General features: G+C 34.9%; 1 pseudogene; it reads left to right on the top strand.

Moving 5' to 3' along the window:
- The first annotated feature begins 1,188 nt into the window (after positions 1 to 1,188).
- LOC115832730 lies at positions 1,189 to 1,267 on the top strand (annotated as a pseudogene).
- Positions 1,268 to 19,093: the final 17,826 nt, after the last annotated feature.

Here is a 19,093-nt window from a genome sequence, read left to right as displayed (position 1 = left end):
AAAGCAAGGATTGCTTCTTCATTCTACCACCTATGCCCCTCTCAACGTCTGACACAGGAGATGTGCTTAGTAAATATAGCCAAGTGAATAGTCTTTCCAAAAATCTACTTCCCATTTCTGTTCACAATACCTCCTACATTCAGCTGTCAGAGAAATGTTTCTTGAAGTGTAGCTCTAAGAAGCCATTTTTCTAGCTTAATCATCTAGTATTTACCTATTGCCTATTAAGTTAGTTATTAACTACTACTAGTTCTAGCATTCAGACTCATAGGGTCCTCTGCAGTGTGAATACAAACTACACTTCTATGCACAATTCCCTTACTCTCTTTGTCTCTAAATCAAATGCTGTTTAATTTTCTGTCTCTATGCCTTCTGTGTGTGTTTGTAGCATTTTCCAGAATGTCCTGTCCCTGTATCAGTCAGTTTAAACTACATTTTTCTCTAGTAAGGAATAGATTCCAAACCTTAGTGGGTTAAAACCACAGAGATATATTTCCCGCTCACATTCCTGCTTATCATGTTTGCCTGTGGCTTTGTTCCTTGCCCCTCCATTCTCAGAATAAGCGAATAGAGCAACTCCTCTCTAGAACACAACAGTCACTTGGCAGAAGGAACAGAGAGATAGTGGGACTCTGAAAGCTTTTTCTTGGAAATGGTGAACATTTTATTAACAAAAGGCAGTTATTTGACAAAATCTAACCTAAATGGAGTAAGGAGTATAATACCTCTCCATGTACTGGCCCGGTATGGAGAAGTGGTGAATATTTTCACTGCAATACTGTATTAGTCTGTTCTCACGCTGCTAATAAAGACACATTTGAGACTGGATAATTTATAAAGGAAAAAGGTTTCATAAACTCACAGTTCCACATAGCTGGGGAGGCCTCACAATCATGACGGAAAGCGATTAAGGAACAAAGTCACGTCTTACATGGCGGCAGACAGGAGAGAGATTGTGCAGGGGAATTCCCATTTATGTAACCGTCAGATCTCCTGAGACTTATTCACTACCATGAGAACAGTATGGGGGAAACTGCCCTTATGCTTCAATTATCTCCACCTGGCCTTACCCTCAACATGTGGGGATTATTACAGTTCAAGGTGAGATCTGGGTGGAGACACAGCCAAACCGTATCAAATACCATCTACTTCACCTTTCTATCTCAGTCATTAAAATGCTAATTATCCAAGACTATATTTTCAGGCATCATTTCTATAGTTTGTTACTAGAGAAGTTTCTCTGAACGTGTGGAGCACTAAAATGCTAATTATCCAAAGAGACCCATGTCACTAAGGTCCTTTTCCCTATTCTCCCAGCCAATACTACATTGAAAACACAAAGCATATTACTTAAACCTATCTTCTAACCTTATTTTTCTCTACTTTTCTTATTCTATCATTTTTCAAAACCCCATATTCTGATTGCAAGTTTTACTAAGACCTGGTGGCTATGGCATATAACACTCAGCAAAATGCCTTGAACACAGCAGATGTTAATAAATGTTTATTGAACATAGTTGATTTAATCACATGTAAGTTGACGTTGAATACTTTTATGCTAAGAAGAATATGAACAAACTATATTTCAAGCTGATTAATATGGTAACTGAAACAGTATTTGCTTCTTTAAGCATCTTGGTTTATTTTCTTATGTAAATATGTTCCTACGATGTACAGGGTGCACAGAGCTAATTACCTTCCTTTTCTTGGTATGCAACAGACCAGAAAACCTAAAATTATTCTAATCCAAGTGTTTTTCCAAATGGCTTCTCTACAACCCACATTGATTCGGTATAGCAAAAGTAAAATTTACGTGGCAAAGATAATTTATTTGGTAATGCAGTATAAAGAGAACAGTATAACACAGTCACATCTTTTGACTTCAGGGTTTTGTGACACTGTCAGTGTATGTCTAATATTTAATGTAAAGTTGGAAAAGATAAGAGTGACGATTGAATAAATAAATGAACAATGGATAAAATAGTGTGTTCAAAAAAGAAGAGTAATAATAAATTTTAATTAACAGATTTACATAAAAATATAGTTTCCACTAAAAACACGGGCTTGTATCAAATATCAGACCTAGTTAAGTCCTGCATACATGAGGTTGAAAAAATAATTCTATCAAAGAAAAATCTGGAAAGTTTAGGTATAGCTATTTCTTATTTGGCAATGTGGTCAAGAGAATAGCCGTTCTGTACAAGAACACTAATATGCATATGTAAACATATCAGTATACATTAAGGCTTAAAATGTATTTCTTAAAAGTATTTATTTTATAAAAGAAAAACAAAACAAAAACGAACAGACAGACTCAAGCTGTTTTTATGGGGTCTTCTTTAACTAACTGAATCTGAGTGGTATATATGATGGTTTACGTTTCACTGTGAATGTCTGTAACTCAGTAAAAGTTAATCGTGTGTTCATTTTATGTTGCCATACGCAGCCCCACCAGCAGCAGCGTGAATGACCTAAGCCAGTAAAATCAAACACTGCAGAGACTGTTATATCTGAATGGAACAAGTCATGTAAAGTAGATGAATTCCAGGTTTTCAATCAGGAACAGAACAATAGTTAGGAAAACTGCCAAACCCCAAACTCATAAACACTAGGTTAAAACAATAATACAAATATTGTCTCATTGTATTCATAAAAAGAAAGCTGTCCATAGAAAATTTTTTGTTTGAAATCTTTGTGGCTATCAAGGGTTTCACTTTCCATTTAAACAGTGTTTCATTTAACAATCCTGCTTAAGTCAGTATGTTCGGTCAGGGATAGTAAGACTAGATATGAATGCTAGTCTTATTATTTACTCAACTTCCTCTCCTTTGAATAATTCAAATGACAAACCCTATAAATAATTTACTGGGAAAATATTTCCATTTTACTGCACCCAAGTGGTAAATTGTAACATCAAAATGATATCACTTTTATTATTTAAAAACATAATTTCAGAATATGGCCTACATACAAGCAACTGTCAAGCCATTAGATGAAAATATATCCAGAGGGAGTGTTTGTTGAATAAGTACAATTGAGTTCTTAACACTTTTGAAAACCAAAATGTGATTAGAGTCCTATAGAACAAACCCTAAAAATAACAATAACAACAGGAATAATAATAATAAGACTTAAAATGTATTGAGTGCTTACTATAAGCCAGACACAGTTTTATATTCCTTATGTTTTATTTTATTTAATTCTCATAAAATCCTTCTTATGTGGGAATTAAATAGAGAGAAAACTAAGGCATAACTTGGTTGAAAACATTGCATAGGGCTATGTAGCCAGTTAGCAGTAGAACTAGAATTTGAATCCAGGCAGGCTGACTCTAGAGAATGCACTCTCAATCACAATGTGTATTTATATGCCTCATACATCTCTGTGATAAATACAATATCTAGACTTTCCATGTCAAATATTCAAATTGCAGCTTGAAAGCACGTATTTCTCCAGGGGTGGAAACCTCTATTTCATTGTAATCTTACTCACAGAATTGCCATCCAATACACCAACACGTAAGAGAAAACCATAAAGAAACAAGGTTTTATGGATACTGATGCGCTTCATTAATTTTTTCATTCATTTATCTAATATGTATTGAGCACCCGTGGTGTCCCAGCTCCTAGACATTCTATTAGCTTCCTCCTGATGTTATAATTCATTACTACAAAGTTAGTGGCCCAAAACAACACAAATGTGTATTCTCTCACAGTTCTGGAAGGTCAGAAGTCCAAAATCAAGGTGTTAGCAAAGCTTCATGCCTCTGGAGGCTTCAGGAAGGAATTTATTTTTTTGCCTTTTCCAGCTTCCAGAGACCATCGTCATTCCTTGGCTTTGGGCTCTTTTCTGCATCTTCAAAGTACATTACTCCAAACTGGTTCTGTTGTCAAATCTCCTTTTTCTTTTTTTTTAAATTATACTTTAAGTTCTAGGGTACATGTGCACAACGTGCAGGTTTGTTACATCTGTATACATGTGCCATGTCAGTGTGCTGCACCCATTAACTTGTCATTTGCATTAGGTATATCTCCTAATGCTATCCCTGCCCCCTCCCCCGACCCCACAACAGGCCCCCGGTGTGTGATGTTCCCCTTCCTGTGTCCAGGTGTTCTCATTGTTCAGTTCCCACTTATGAGTGAGAACATGCAGTGTTTGGTTTTTTGTCCTTGCGATAGTTTGCCGAGAATGATGGTTTCCAGCTTCATCCATGTCCCTACAAAGGACATGAACTCATCCTTTTTTATGGCTGCATAGTATTCCATGGTGTATATGTGCCACATTTTCTTAATCTAGTCTATCACTGATGGACATTTGGGTTGGTTCCAAGTCTTTGCTATTGTGAATAGTGCCACAATAAACATACGTGTGCATGTGTCTTTATAGCAGCATGATATTACAATTCTTTGGGTATATACCCAGTAATGGGATGGCTGGTTCAAATGGTAAATCTCCTTTTTCATTTTGAGCTTTTTGCTTCTCACTTACCAGGAGCCTTGTGATTACACTGGACTCACCTGGATCATTCAGGATAACCAAGTCAAGACCCTTTTGCCATATAAGGTGACATATTTATGGGCTCTGGGGATCAGAGTGCAGACTTCTTTGGGGGAACATTAGTGTGTCGATCATAGGGATGGTCCAAAAACCAAAAGATAAAAAGTGCAGATATTACCCTTGAGACATTGGAGGAGCTACTAAAGGATATAATACAGGGAGGGATACAATTTGATTTTAGAAAAGAGTATTTTGGCAGCTCCAAAGAGCCAAATTATTGATTTAATCTTTTTGAAAATATTAAAGGTTGAATTAATGTAGCAGAAGTAAAAATGGAGAGAAGAGCAATGATCAGAAGAATGTTTAGAAGGTAGGATCAACTAGGACACCATGAATTCTCTACAAGTAATTATTTTCCTTTTGAATTGGCATTTCCATATCTGAAAGAGATAAATGCTGTATTGTATAAAAGAATTTAAGCTTTTAATAAAATGCATCTTCATCACATTTTTAATTTAGGGCAACGTAGAAGACACCATGTGGCATAGCTATGGGGTAGAATCCTAGTAACATATTCCTTTCCTGTAGAGTGACATCAATCCACTTATTCTTAATTGAAAAAAAGTTAACTATTCCCACTTATTCATACACATTCTCCAGTGTAACTTATCAGTAGCGTCTGGTGATATTAGATCTAAAATCCAACTATAGAGCATTAATTGGTTTCTTGCCCTAGAGAAAGTTTTCTTTTTATCTGGTGATACACTCCAAGATGATCTATTGCTGGAAGTTTATGAATTCACTCCATTTAGTATAGTAACACCTACACAATTCAGGTTTCCTGACTGTAAATATTAATATCTCTTATCAATGTTCATTCCTATTCAGTAGAATTGCCTTTTTATAGCACTTGGTGGTATTTTTTTAAGCCAGTTCATAACAGGTGCAGTGTATTATACTCATATAGTTGCTTCATTCAGTAGATACCATTCAAAAATATGCCAAATCATTCATAGAAATTCATTCCAAAGAGTTGATTCCAAAGTTTGTGCCAATGAACGGAAATTTTGAATTAGAAGAGAAGAAGTTGTGAGAGCTTGTCAGATGGCTGGTGGCTGGAATTAGTTTTAAGCATTTTGGACCAGATCTCATTCACAGTAAACGTAAACCAAACACTTTTATCCTTTAATCTTATTTGTGTTATTTATTTTGCAGAAAAAAATTCCATTTATATGAGTATGTGAACTCATGTGATTCATTTACACTTAAAATCTTTGAAAGGTTATTTTAGAGAGGGTTGATATCAAAAATAACAGCTCAGCTTGGCTATGTCTGAAAACCTTCGTGAGAGGATAGCAGAAGGGAGGAAAGGAGAGCTTCCAAATTCCTTTTGCCGTATTTTGCAAGCTTAGATGCAGAAAGATCTTGAGTACAGCAGAGAAGCCTAAGCATATATGTTCTAGTAACTTTAAAAGTTTTAAAATCCGTATTTGGGAATAGCAGTAAAAGCAGACAAGGAATAAACAGGTCACAAATAAAAGAGTCCTGTCTTTCTATTGCACTGCTTTGAGGACACTTTGCTCTTTCCACTTGTCTCTAGCCTGCAAATTCTGGGGCTTCAGTATCTAATGCACCAGCCTTGAGCCACAGAATTTCTAGCATGCAAAGTATTCAATGTTCTTTTTTGGCTTACAAAAAATACTCCTCTCAGATGAAGCAAGAAACTGGGACTCTTATAATGCTCTACTTTCTGTCATTTCATCTTCTACACTAGAGGGAGGGAAAAAAAAACCTAAGAATGTTAAATGTAAGTAGCAACACTTTTTGCCCTGCATATACTCAAGCCTAGCATTGTCAATCTATTTTAGTCTTTTAAAAAATCTAGTAGGAAAGGTCTTCTGTGTCTTCAGGTGAGTGGTCCTTTTTATTTTATCCTTCATATTCACTAGCAACACAAGAATGCTGGAATTTCTTGTTTTTTTTAAGATGCTGTATTATTAAATTACTTTCCTTCACTATGCTTTGGGTTTAAAACATTAGAGTAGAGAATTATGAGGGCATTTTATCTAGAAAGGTCACTTTCTTTGTTCCAGATTATGAAAGGGCTTTGGATAAGAATCCCATTTGAATATATCACTGTTATTGATATCTAATGCTCTGTCCATGCTCAGAGAAGACTCTGAATGTACTGGCAGTACTTGTTAGACTGGGGGGCTAGCTATATTCAAGATGCCAGTGAAATATAAGTCTACCACTAAAGTGGCCTTTGTGGGAGGCAAATGACTGTAGTTGCTTCTCTAAATGCAATAGCTTCTTTTTTTTTCTTTTTGTAAGAAAGCTGGTGAAGTCTTTAAGACATCCATACCCCCAAGTGAAGTAATAAGTAATATAGACCAGCTGTATTTTCATTATTTTTTCTAAAAGAAAAGGATTATTTTCTTAGTTTATCAGTTTAAAAGCCATTTTTTAAACTACAGTGGGGAAAACTTGCAAAAAGGATGCAAAATTTTATTGGGAAATGCAGTCTGACCTAGCGGAAGGAAGATTGGGTCTTGTTACCACCAGCTCTACCACTCTGGCCCTTAACAAAATCACTTGACTGACAGTTTCTGCTTCTCCAACAGAAACGTAGAGTGGCCTACACAATAGGGGCATAGAAAATAGCTTCTGTCAAGAGCATTTGACTTCTGGAATTGTAGTTTGTTCAACAAAAGTTATTGGGCATGATTTAGGGGCTTGGCAATGTGCTAGGCCTTGCAGATATGATGATGAGTACCCTTCAATCCCTGCCTTCAAGGATTTCACTTTGGAAACACACACATGTGCACGCACACACACACACACACACATGTGCACGCACACACACACACACACACACACACCAGGATCATTAGTACATTAATAATGAAAGACTAACAGCTCAGGATCAAGCATTTTAAAGGCACACTTTACCAAATCAATTGTAACTCTTGTTGAGTTACATGTGATAAATATGCTTAAAAGACCCTTCAATAAAATTTTTGGACTAACTAATAATTTGTCTTACGATTCTTCACATAAGATCATTTCAAACGTCATCATTTCCTAATTGCTGTAATTAAAAAACACACACTTCTGCTCCTCCACAGGTGAATGACTAGACAAACTAGGGCACAACCATACCATAGAACAATACTCAGCATTAAAAAGGAAAAACAATTGATATAGGTGACAACATAGATACACCTCTAGGAAATCATCCTGAGCAAAAAAGTTAACCTCAAAAATATATGCACTATGCAACTCCATTTATACAACATTCCGGAAATAACATAATAATAGAGATGAAGAAAAATCAATGGTTGGCAGGTGCTGCGGGAGGAGTGGAAGTGACTATAAAAGGAGTAGAGCAAGGAATTCTGAAGTGACTAGACACTTAAGGGTCTTGATTTTGGAGTGGTTGCATGGAAGTATGCATGTGATAAAACTGCATGGTGTACACGAACTTACACACACACACACACACACACACACACACACACAGATGAGTACAGGTACAACTGGTGAAATCAGAACTATGGAAAACACCAAGGCAATTCGTGTTTTTTATATTATGCTCCAGTTATGTTAATTATTAACATTGAGGGGACTGGATGAAGGGTGCATAGGACCTCCACATGCCTTTTTTGGCAACTTCCTATAAATTTATCGTTATTTCAAAATAAAACGTCTTAAAAAAGAATATGCACTTCTTCTTGGTTGTCAAGGTGCTGGTCTTCACTCACCATTAGCAGTGCAGGCATCTTCAGGTAACATTGACACATGTGTACATCCTAATTGACACTTTCTGACTTTGTTCCCTTTAAGACTTGTGACATGCATACAGGAGATGACTGGTAAGACCCTAGCCTATTTAATCCTTTTGTGCCTCTGAAACTGATGATAATATGTAAAATGTTTTAGCATAGTTAGGGATTTTTCTTCAAATATCAATTAAGATTCATAAACAATCCTGTGAGGTATACAAGGAAAATAAAAACACACAACTCCTACTGTTCGAGTAACTATGAAAAAGAAATGAGAGGTAACATAACATGTGCAGGTGAGACTGGTGTGTAGGTCTTCCGATGCTAAACCTAATGCTTTTTTATATTGGAATAGGTTGGGATAATACGCCGGACCTGTGATATCCCTGTATCATGAAGGAATGTTCATCAAAGCCTTTCATATGACCACATTACACTAAAATAATATGATTTGACAGGTAGTCAGAAGTCTGCTACAGTAAAAGGAGGCTCTGCACTTTTGGTCAGACCAATGAACTACACATGACTCATCAGTCAAAAGGCTATATGAAAAAATGACATCAAGATTGTGATCTTAGAGGGATAGAAGAATGAGAAAGGGAGGAAAGTAGAGAAGGAACTGTAAGGTTAGGGGAGGGCACAGAGTAATGGTGAAATCCAGCAAGGGGAAGTCATGTTCAAAGACTATTAAGTGATAAATGAGCAAAACACACTAGTGGACAAAAGATCTTCAGTAAAATGGAAGCACAGAATGTGAGAACTATTGAAAGCAAAATATGGAAAAAGAAGCTGGGCCCACATCATGAATACCCTTATAAGCAACAATAAGAATTTTGAATTTTATACTGAGGATAGTGTAAATCCACTGAGTGGTATTGAACAGAAGAGTCACATGATGAGGTTTGTGTCTTAATCTTATTGCATACCAAAATCAATACAGTACTTTTGTCTACTTTCCAATCTCTAAACATGGAAGAAGAAGATCTTAAGAGTCAAGAAAAAACCCACTACACCAAGAGAAGCAAAAAAAGGAAAAAAATATGGATAATGAACAAGTTATTTTAAATGCTGAAACACCGGTACCTTTTTTCTTTTTTGTATTAATTACGTACATGATTACTAAATAAACATGACTACTGTATATGTAGGATTAATATTTGATCCCTTACTAGAATGTATGATAATGAGGGCTGCAACCACATTACCTGGTTCATCATTATAATCCCACCATGGAAAGTAGTACATGGAACTAATGTGCGATTTTTGAATAACTGAGGGCATAGATGAAAATAGCATAAAAGCTTTAATGCTTAATGTGGTCTTTAGGGCACCACTCTATTACAACAAAATACCATGTTAACAAGCATAAGTTGTATGTAGAATTTTACATGCTATCCATAACAATCAGCATTCAGTTTGAAAAAGGAAAATAGTATGTATACATTTTAGAAAATCTCAAAATGTGTAATTTTTTGTTTAAGTTCATGAGTAGGTAAACCCTAACCCACACAGAAATTTGGCTTCTCTGTATTTTATATACAAAGTGGTCCAGAAAGTCCAGGTTTTACAATTTTGCAATTAGCATTATAATTATTTTAGAGGAAAATTTAAAAGGTATATTCTCCCTTATTTCTTTTTTCCATTAGGCTTTGAAACTTATGAACTAGCCTGAGTTTAAATTCCAAGAAATTATGCAGTGTATTAGAATATTTTTCATGATTTTCATTTAAGACCAACCTCCGTATTTGTGTCTTATGCTAAAAAGCCTCAGAATAACTATGATTATGGGTATTAATTCACATGCATTGAAAGCAGGAATCTCTAAGTAGATCTGTTATTGCTGTTCAGAGCATTACCGTAAAATGAAACAGGAAGTGAAATATTCCATGTTTCCTTTAAATGCAAGAGAGATACATGTTATCGGCTAAAGTGTGTCCCATTGGAAATTTAGTCAAAGCCACAAACTCCTACAGAGAAATTAATCTACATCAGCCTCATTTAAACATGCTAGAATACATCCCTAAACAGAGAATGTGGAAAGAAAAATTGCAATGTGAATATGGCTTATTGCAAGAAGTATCAAAATTAAGCATCTGGTCTATTCTTTGTCAAAATCATGTTTTCCTCTTTCATTTAATCGTTTACATTTAAATATATGGGTGCGTATCTTTGTGTGTGTGTGTGTGTATTTAGAGATATTTTTCCTCTATGAAGAAGTCATTTTAGGTCTTTAGGGAAGGGTGATTGCTTGTGTGAGTGTTTGAATTACAAGAGTCACGTTTCTTTGTTAATGTAATCAACAGCAACTTGAACAAACCAAGCACAGCCTTTTCATCCTTCCCAGTAGAAAGTGAAAACCACAAACATTGCTTGTTGATGCCACGTAAATGTGTCTCCATTTTCAAGATAGAACTGGACGTCTTGTGAGGATTTTGTCCCATAACTTCCTAATCATTACAAGGTTAAAGAGTCATGCTATCTGCTTTTGCACATCTGGAGTTATGTTTACAAAGGTTACATGCATATACCATTAATAGTACTATTGCATGTACCATTATCAGTATAATTCTTACTTCTGATTTTTATACCACTATGCACTTTTTAATGCACTTTAACTCCTACAACAAACTTGAATGCAAAACAACATGGGAATATTATTCCAGTTTTGTGCTGAGGAAACTGAGAAAATGAGTTTAACAGATATGCTCTAACTCACAGTTGGGAGAAAGATCAAATTCATGAATTCTACAAACAAAACAAAATAAACTTAAGCAAACAAGACAATAGCTGAAGTAAAAGACAATTTTATGTTCTAAAAGTACATAAATGAAAGCCACTTAGCCTTTTATGCTGCTCTTTAAAATACTTTTACTTTCATTTGTCCTCAAACAGTATGCAATTTTTAAAAGTTAAGTTCTTTGAAAATAAAATTTCAATTCTTTAATGTTTCCCTTCTTCACAAAATGAGTAACTGAAAAGCTATCCAACATTCTCTGGGGTATTGCTTTAATAAAATAAAGGTATGTAGTTATGACTGAACGGCCCTTACAAAGTCTGAGATTCTGTTATTTTGATGGCAAACTCATCTCATTTGAGGAAATTTAATGTTTTTTTAGGGGAATGTCCAGTGAAAACTAAAAAGAATCTAATCTTTTCCTTTAAAATATGGGATCACACAAGAATATATTCTCGAAATCTATCACCAATACAGACATCACTGATAGTCTGAATCATAGCTTCCACCTAACTGAATTCACTATTTTGAGTAACCTGTGGTTAACTAGTACTGTGAAAACTACTCCCCGATTGTTAAACATTGGTCCTATCTTATATTTTTGTGCAGGCACAAACAAAACTGTAGCACGCTTGCCTGTATATCATTTATATAACCAAATTCCTATACTTTCATGGCTCTTTAACTTTTACAGAAGGACACAATTCCCTGTTCATTATAAAATATTTTTAATGACAAGAAGAACCAAAAATCAGGAAATCTTAATTCTAGTTCCAATTCTGCAACTCAAGATCTGTGATCCTGGAGATCACTTTGCTTTATAAAACGTATCGGATACCTTTTATGCTACAAAGGTATTGTGAGTATCACATGCTAGTTTTTGGAACTTCTCGTAATGTTTCAAAAGCCAATTTTCTGCAAAATAAAGCTGCTTTGGATATAGAGAAACCACTTCGTAGTAATAAAATTATGATGATGATTACTATCATTTATCATGTGCTTATTGTATGCCAAAGGTGGTGAAAAACACTTTATATTATTTAATCAAGGTGCTAGCTAAAGTCACCCTGACATTGAAAGTCAAAGTCAAAAATTATCTTATAATTTGCCCCACTTCCAGTAGGAGTAAAACAATATCCCTGGTAATATGATAACTGTGGAATTCTTAGGGGAAACTTTTTTCTCCTCAAACTCATGTCTAGCTAAAAATTTACTTTCCTAATATATTATATCAGTGTCTTCCTGTCTAAACTCATACTAAAAACCCATCTGACGTCTTTATATTCTAAATAAAACACCTTCATAAACAGAAATGTGTATTTCAGGCTCCCCAAATCAGGGTAACATAAGGGCTTTAAATCGTGAAATCACAAACAGTTTAAAATCTAATATATATTCATTTTTTTGAAAAAGAGTTTTTATCCCTACTGCCCCCGGCAATATCTCAGGGGCTGCCTTTTTCTGCAGGCTCAGCTTCTGCTGTGGTCTTCATCCTCTCTTTCTTCTCTAACCCCTGCTCCTTTTTCTTATCTCTGATCTTCATCCCCAATACCTGTTAAAGTCATTTTCAAAGCCACATAACTCTCTTGTTTGGCCATCTGATTCCAGACCTTTCCCTGGGGATCCCATCAGCTACCATGAAAGCAGTCTATTAAGGACTTTCTCTAAATATAGGTCTCTCCAAGACAGAACATTGGATACCAGTGGTTGAAAATTTTTTTTTTTAAATTACACACCCCCAAAGCACACTGACAGCAATTCTGTGGAGATGGGCACAACTGTGTTCATTGACCTTTTGTAAATGATGAAACTGAGGCTCCAACACTTAAAGTCAACAGTCCCCAGGCTAATGAGTGGTTAATGTGTGGCTAATGAGTAGGACAGCCAGCCTTGCCTCTTTGAATGTTTTAAGCTTGGCCCTCAGAGCACAGCTTAAATTCTGGTTCTCGTGTTCGTTCTTACTTAGACTTGGTCCTTCTTGATTTGTTTGTGCCTTCATGTGTAGCTGACTCTGCATGAATTCTAGAAGAGCTCCTGCTAGCTTTTTTCTTCTTAGTTTCTGAATTCAACTTCATACCCTATTTTCAACCTTTCCATTAAAAGGAATTCCACATTCACTAAATGTGTGAGGAATGTCAGCATCAATCTGGTAAGTTAATTCACATAAAAACACCTTATAAACTGTAAAACTCTCAAAAATATAACGTATTACTGAGATTGAAATATGTTACATCTACCTCCTTGAATCAATAAAAGCCTGTAAGTGAGTTATTTTAGAGTCTGCAAACTGAATGGCAGTTTATGATAAATATCTTTGGTAGAAATGTTTTATATGATGAAACATCAATACTAATACCAATTTATTATAACAGATATCTAATGTAATCATACTAATTATTCTAAACAAAGTTGGGGCTTATATCTAAATGGAGCCTGGAAAATGATCAGAAGATATAACCCCACAATTTATGCAGTGACAAACAAAATTTATACAATGACAACTTTTGTTATGTGTAAGAGGTGGACTTTCTCAGGAAGTCAAAGATCTTGGAAATAAATGCATCCATTACCTTTCTCTCAACTAAACTAGAGAAATGAAAGACTATGATTCTTGAACTTCAAACAAAGATCCTAATAAATTAAAACAAAACTAAACTGAAAAATAGGAAATACAGAGACCTATTTCAGGTGGACTGTGTGAAAGACATGAAAAACTTGTAACCAATTTCTGAAATGATGAATAAATTATTTGCTTAGTATGTAAGATGATGTATGTAAAATTTGGTGCTTACCTGCAGACTGAACTTCTCTTTGATCTAGAAATCCATGTCATGGATAATGGTCAATAAACATGAACACTTTGTTATATAAACAGTCTCAAGATATGTGACTCCTCCATCTTTTATAACTGATGGGACCAAAAAGAAATGGCAGAAATATCTAACTCACAAACTGGTTACTAAAATAGAGCAACCCACATCTCTTCTTATAGAAAAATGAAAAAACACTCATTCTTCCATGAACTTTTATGGTTTAACATGCCAGCCTACAAAGTAAGATTATATTAAGCCTACGAGGTCACTATGCTTTCTTTTCATTTTTGGAAGTAGGAAGGGAGTAAGAAGAATAAACTTTTAATTACAGTAAAAATTCATTCTGAATATAGGACAGAGGCATTCCTAGATATTTTGGGGCTAGACAGAAAGTTGGTTTTCCAGTGTATCTCTCCATAATTCATTTTATTTTTGTCATTTCCCAATAAGGTAGTTTTAGAAAGAATATGACAAATTATAATAGGCTAATTGAACCTATAAACAAATGGAGTTGTCTGCCTTGGGCCAGAGAAGGATTTTATTATTAGCGCAAATGTAGCAATGGTTTGCTGACATTTCACATTTGGATATAATGAGACTTGGAATATAACAATCAAGAGAGCTGCCCCAGCAATTGATTCCACTTCATTGTCTGTTACTATCATGTGCTGCTTATCCTATAAGCTCACATTAGACACTAGTAGATCAAATCTCTAAAGAAAAAAATAAAATATTTGAACGAGTTGCCTATAAAAGACTATTGGTCATTTATTAGATTTTTATTGTTTTCAGTACAAATGGTTTAATCTAACATAACAGAATAGATGATCTTCTATCTAAAGTCCTGTAACAACTCAATTTTGTATGACATTGTATTTCCCAACACATTTCTGCACTGAGTTGTAAGCAAAATACAAGGCCCACTGGGGTTCCTGGAAGTTCTCTGGACCTTAAAGAATATAACAATTTGTTTTGTGTTCTACTTTGCAAAGAAAATGTTCAAGGTAAAGTGGGATGGAATGTAAGTCAGTGATATAAATGATTGGTCACTCCATTATCTAAGAAAACAGTAATATTATTATTAAAAATAAATGAGGCAGCGTTCTATGTAATCAGCTTTTACAATAAGCCTATATATGATTCACGTTTGAACTATACTGTAAATCCTTTTTAACATTTACTTATCAGAAAATTATAGGCAAAAGTACTTTGGATGCAAGTATCATGCATCATTGTGTTCTCTAGGATTAACCAAAACCACAGCAAACTAAATTGATATTGATAAGGCTAAACTAATAACTCATAATGAAAGAGAAGGAGCAACAACAATTGAAAACTGAGCAGCTTGAAACAAACTGATTCTGCCTTTCACTTAAGTACTCCATCAATCATATCCATCATTTGACTGTAAAACCAGAAGATGGAGCTTAAAAATTCACATCAGTTTATGATCCATTAAGACGTTCTTCCTGGTCTGGGGAAATCACAAGAATCAATGGATATATATTTAGACTTTGGCAAAAACATAGATGTATTTGCTTCAAATGAGTACTAATATGTTATCAGATACTTCATATGAACTATTACCCACCTGGATGAGACCCCTGGGTTCTAAATCTGGCTCTGTTTTTCAATCTGACTCTCTTTATCTGTTTTGTAACCTACAAAATTATGAAGAGAGAAAAGACAGGGAATATGAGAAAATCCCTGTCCTGCTTTCCTCATAGGACTCTTTTAAGGTTCAAATGTGATCCTGCATTTGAATGTACATCAAAGTGTGTAAAGTGCAAGCCATATAACATTAAAAACCAAAAAGGCATTTAAAGTTATTAAATCCCATCTTCTCAGGTTGTAGATAAGCAGCAGAGATTTATGATTCACCCAAGAACAGCCAGAAATTTAGTGGCTGGAATCCAGTTCTTTCGAGAACTGGTACAGAGATGTTTCAGATTCTTTACACCAAATTCTCAGTTCACACTATTATCACAATTAACACCAATATTTTTGTTAGTATATTACTGATTAAATACATTAAATGTCCATTTAATGACTCTGCTAACCACATTTTTTTTGAAACTTTTCCCTTTTGCCTTTTTGACACTCAATAACCTGGTCCTTCTGCTGTTCTTCTCTTTCTCTTTCGGTCATCAGACACCTTTTATCATATCTTTGGGAATCCGATTAAAATTAGTTCTCTGTTTTACACTTTATCACTCCATACTTCCATGGTTTCCATTGTCTTCTCCAAATGGATGACTACACAATTTGTATGTCCAATGTTTTCATGTATAAGAGCTGGTGAGATATTTACATACAGATGTTCCTCCTTCAAAAGTCTGAAGACGAATGACTTTCAACTTGAAATTCCCAATCTAACCAAATGATTAAACAAGTACACTAATTAAAGCTCACGGCATATTCAGGCAAGGGAAAAGTAAAAATATTACATTTTCAATGCATCTTTTCTTAGGAAGCATTAAGAGTAAGGGTTCCAGAAAAATGAGGATGAAAGCAAGAACAAACGGAGATTTGGAGACCACAAAAGAGGGATATTTGAGATATCAGTAAACGCAGTACCAGGAGGAAAGCCCTGCAGGAGCCCAAAGAGCTTCAATACAACTTGGAGAGAAGACAGGCTCCAGAGAAAGCAAATGTTATTGATAGAGTATTTGAAATATTCGATTATTGAAAAATATTAGATAGAATTCATACAATTAGTGGAGCATATAAAAAACAAAAGCAGCTATATAGGAAATTAATCAAATGAAAACTAAAATAAGATAATTATTAATTCCTGGAAATGTAACATTTGGTGGAAATCTTAGTAAGCCATGGCCAGATTCTTCTGACCTATGAAGCTCCTCCCTGTGGCCAGCCAGTGACCACACAGTCTTGGGTGCCATTCCGCTGTGGAGACAGTGGAATCTGTGTTCACTTATTCTTAGCCTAATCATGAAGGTATCCTTTGCCCTGATTGTTTCTTGGTTCGTTAAACCAAGCCCAAGTAGAAATTCTTGTAAATTTTCAAATCCCAACCATACTTTGTAATTTTCCTAAAATGATCAACAGAAAAGAAAGTACAATCATAGTCTTTTGTTTTTTTTTTTTTTTTTGAGGCAGAGTCTTGCTCTGTCACCCAGGCTGAAGTACAGGGACACAATCTCAGCTCACTGCAGCCTCCACCTCCTGGGTTCAGGTGATCCTCCTGCTTCAGCCTCTCGAGTAGCTGGGACTACAATGCGCACCACTACGACTACTTTTTTTGTATTTTTCGATATGGTTTCACCATGTTGGCCAGGCTGGTCTCGAACTCCTAAACTCGTGACTTCGGGTGGTCTGGTCGCCTTGGCCTCCCAAAGTGATGGGATTACAGGTGTGAGCCACCGTGCTCGGCCCATAAGTATAGTCTATTACTTGAACCATCAGTAGAAAAATTTATACAGCCATGATAATGCAAATAATGTATACTGTCTTAACCAAAAGTTTTGATATAACTTTGTTGGAGGAATGGGGTGGGGAATTTAGTTGGGACTGAAATACTGAGTATGAGAAAGCCAGTTCCACATGCACACTAATAAGAAATCAGTGGGTGATGTCCAAAATCGATTAAACCAAGGAAAAGCAGGATATTATTTAGAAATACAAAGGTTAATATAACAAGAGACATCTAAAGTCTTTGAAAGTTATCTCCAGGGAGCAAGATCAGAGAATATTAATTTTTAAAGGATGGATTGTAATGTCCTTCTTTTTGACATACAAGCTTCTCAAGTTCCTCATCTTTGCCTTATGATTTTATTTTATACCCTAACATACTTCTTTGCCTATAACAGAAGTTAAGATATTTGTTTTAGGAATACTAAAGGAAAAAAGGAGGAATTACCATTAGCTTAGCGTCATGCAAAATATCTTTGCTTAAGCTTAAAAGTCTAGAGCAAAACAGATAAAAAGTGATTGAGACAAAATTAAAGCAAGAATTCTCCCCTGGCAGTTTGAAGACACATTATTTTTAAACTGCATTTGAATTCCTTAATATCTTACTTTGGGATGTATCCAATTTTATACTCTTTCTCTGAATGTTGACCATTAACATTGTTTAACAAACTTTGGTAAACATTTTATACTTACTCTGCCCCTTTCCCATAAAAACTTAAGTAGCATACAATAAAATGGCATGCTTTATCTGGGTTAATAAAATACAAATAGAAAGTCAGGTCCAAAGAAAAATGAAAGAAATATATACGTTGATGTAGATTTTTATCAGTATGTGATTAAATATTTATTTCATTTATTTCTTTATACCATCCTATGTGAATAATTGGATAAAAAAGAATTCAGAGCAAAGAAAAATGAGGGTAGGAAAAAGCAGATAAGAAGGGGCAAAAATATTGTTCAAAATGTAAGACCAATTTCTTGGATATTTTGCTTGAAATGGACCCAAAGTTTGGCTCGGAGTTTCAAGCAGCTGATACAGCAAGGAGAGGTCATGGTGAAGCACCCAAACGGAAAATGTTACTCTGAGCTGCCTGGCAGCCAGAGCAAAAACGGAAACACAAGTGACTGTCAGAATCATTTCATGAAAATTACAGAGGATGCCACCATAGGGATCTGTTACATAGTTTTTCATTCACTTATGTGAATGCAAGATACTCAATTACATTTAAATTTATGATAAATAATAAATAGCATTTCAAAATATAAGTATGGCCCAAATATTGCTTGGCATGTACTCGTACCAAAAAAATGTTTTTTTAAATCTAATATTCAAATTTAATTGAGATTCTTGAATTTTTTTTCTTGCTAAATCTGGCTACCCTAATCTAGAGTGCTGATGTAACTTCAGTAACAAACTTTTCAGATAATTTTCGAGATAGTCATACTTAATATTTTATATCCCATAATAACTACTATAATATAAATTTCCAATATAATGATATGTTGAGTTTTCTTAGTGACCTAATTTCTTGAAAAAGGCTATTCAAACTGTGTTCAAATTTTTTGTCACCTCCCTATATTTGATGTTATTCTATCATTTATCTGAGAAACTTACATTGTATTCAAGAGGGTAGCATAAATTCTTCATTTTTTGTTTTCCTATACTGAGAAATGCTGGAATAAAGAAGGGAAGGAATCGTTATTTAAATCAATGATTTGGCAATTCAATTATACACTCTTATGCGGAAAACCACAGTAGAATTACAAAGAGAGGATACTTAATGAGCCAACTATCATTTTTTCAGTGGAGAAAATGAAAATTGTTCTTACTA

The sequence above is a fragment of the Nomascus leucogenys genome, chromosome 22a, assembly GCF_006542625.1.
Source record: "Nomascus leucogenys isolate Asia chromosome 22a, Asia_NLE_v1, whole genome shotgun sequence".
Taxonomy (NCBI): Eukaryota; Metazoa; Chordata; class Mammalia; order Primates; family Hylobatidae; genus Nomascus; species Nomascus leucogenys.
This window is presented reverse-complemented; position numbering and strand designations above follow the sequence as displayed.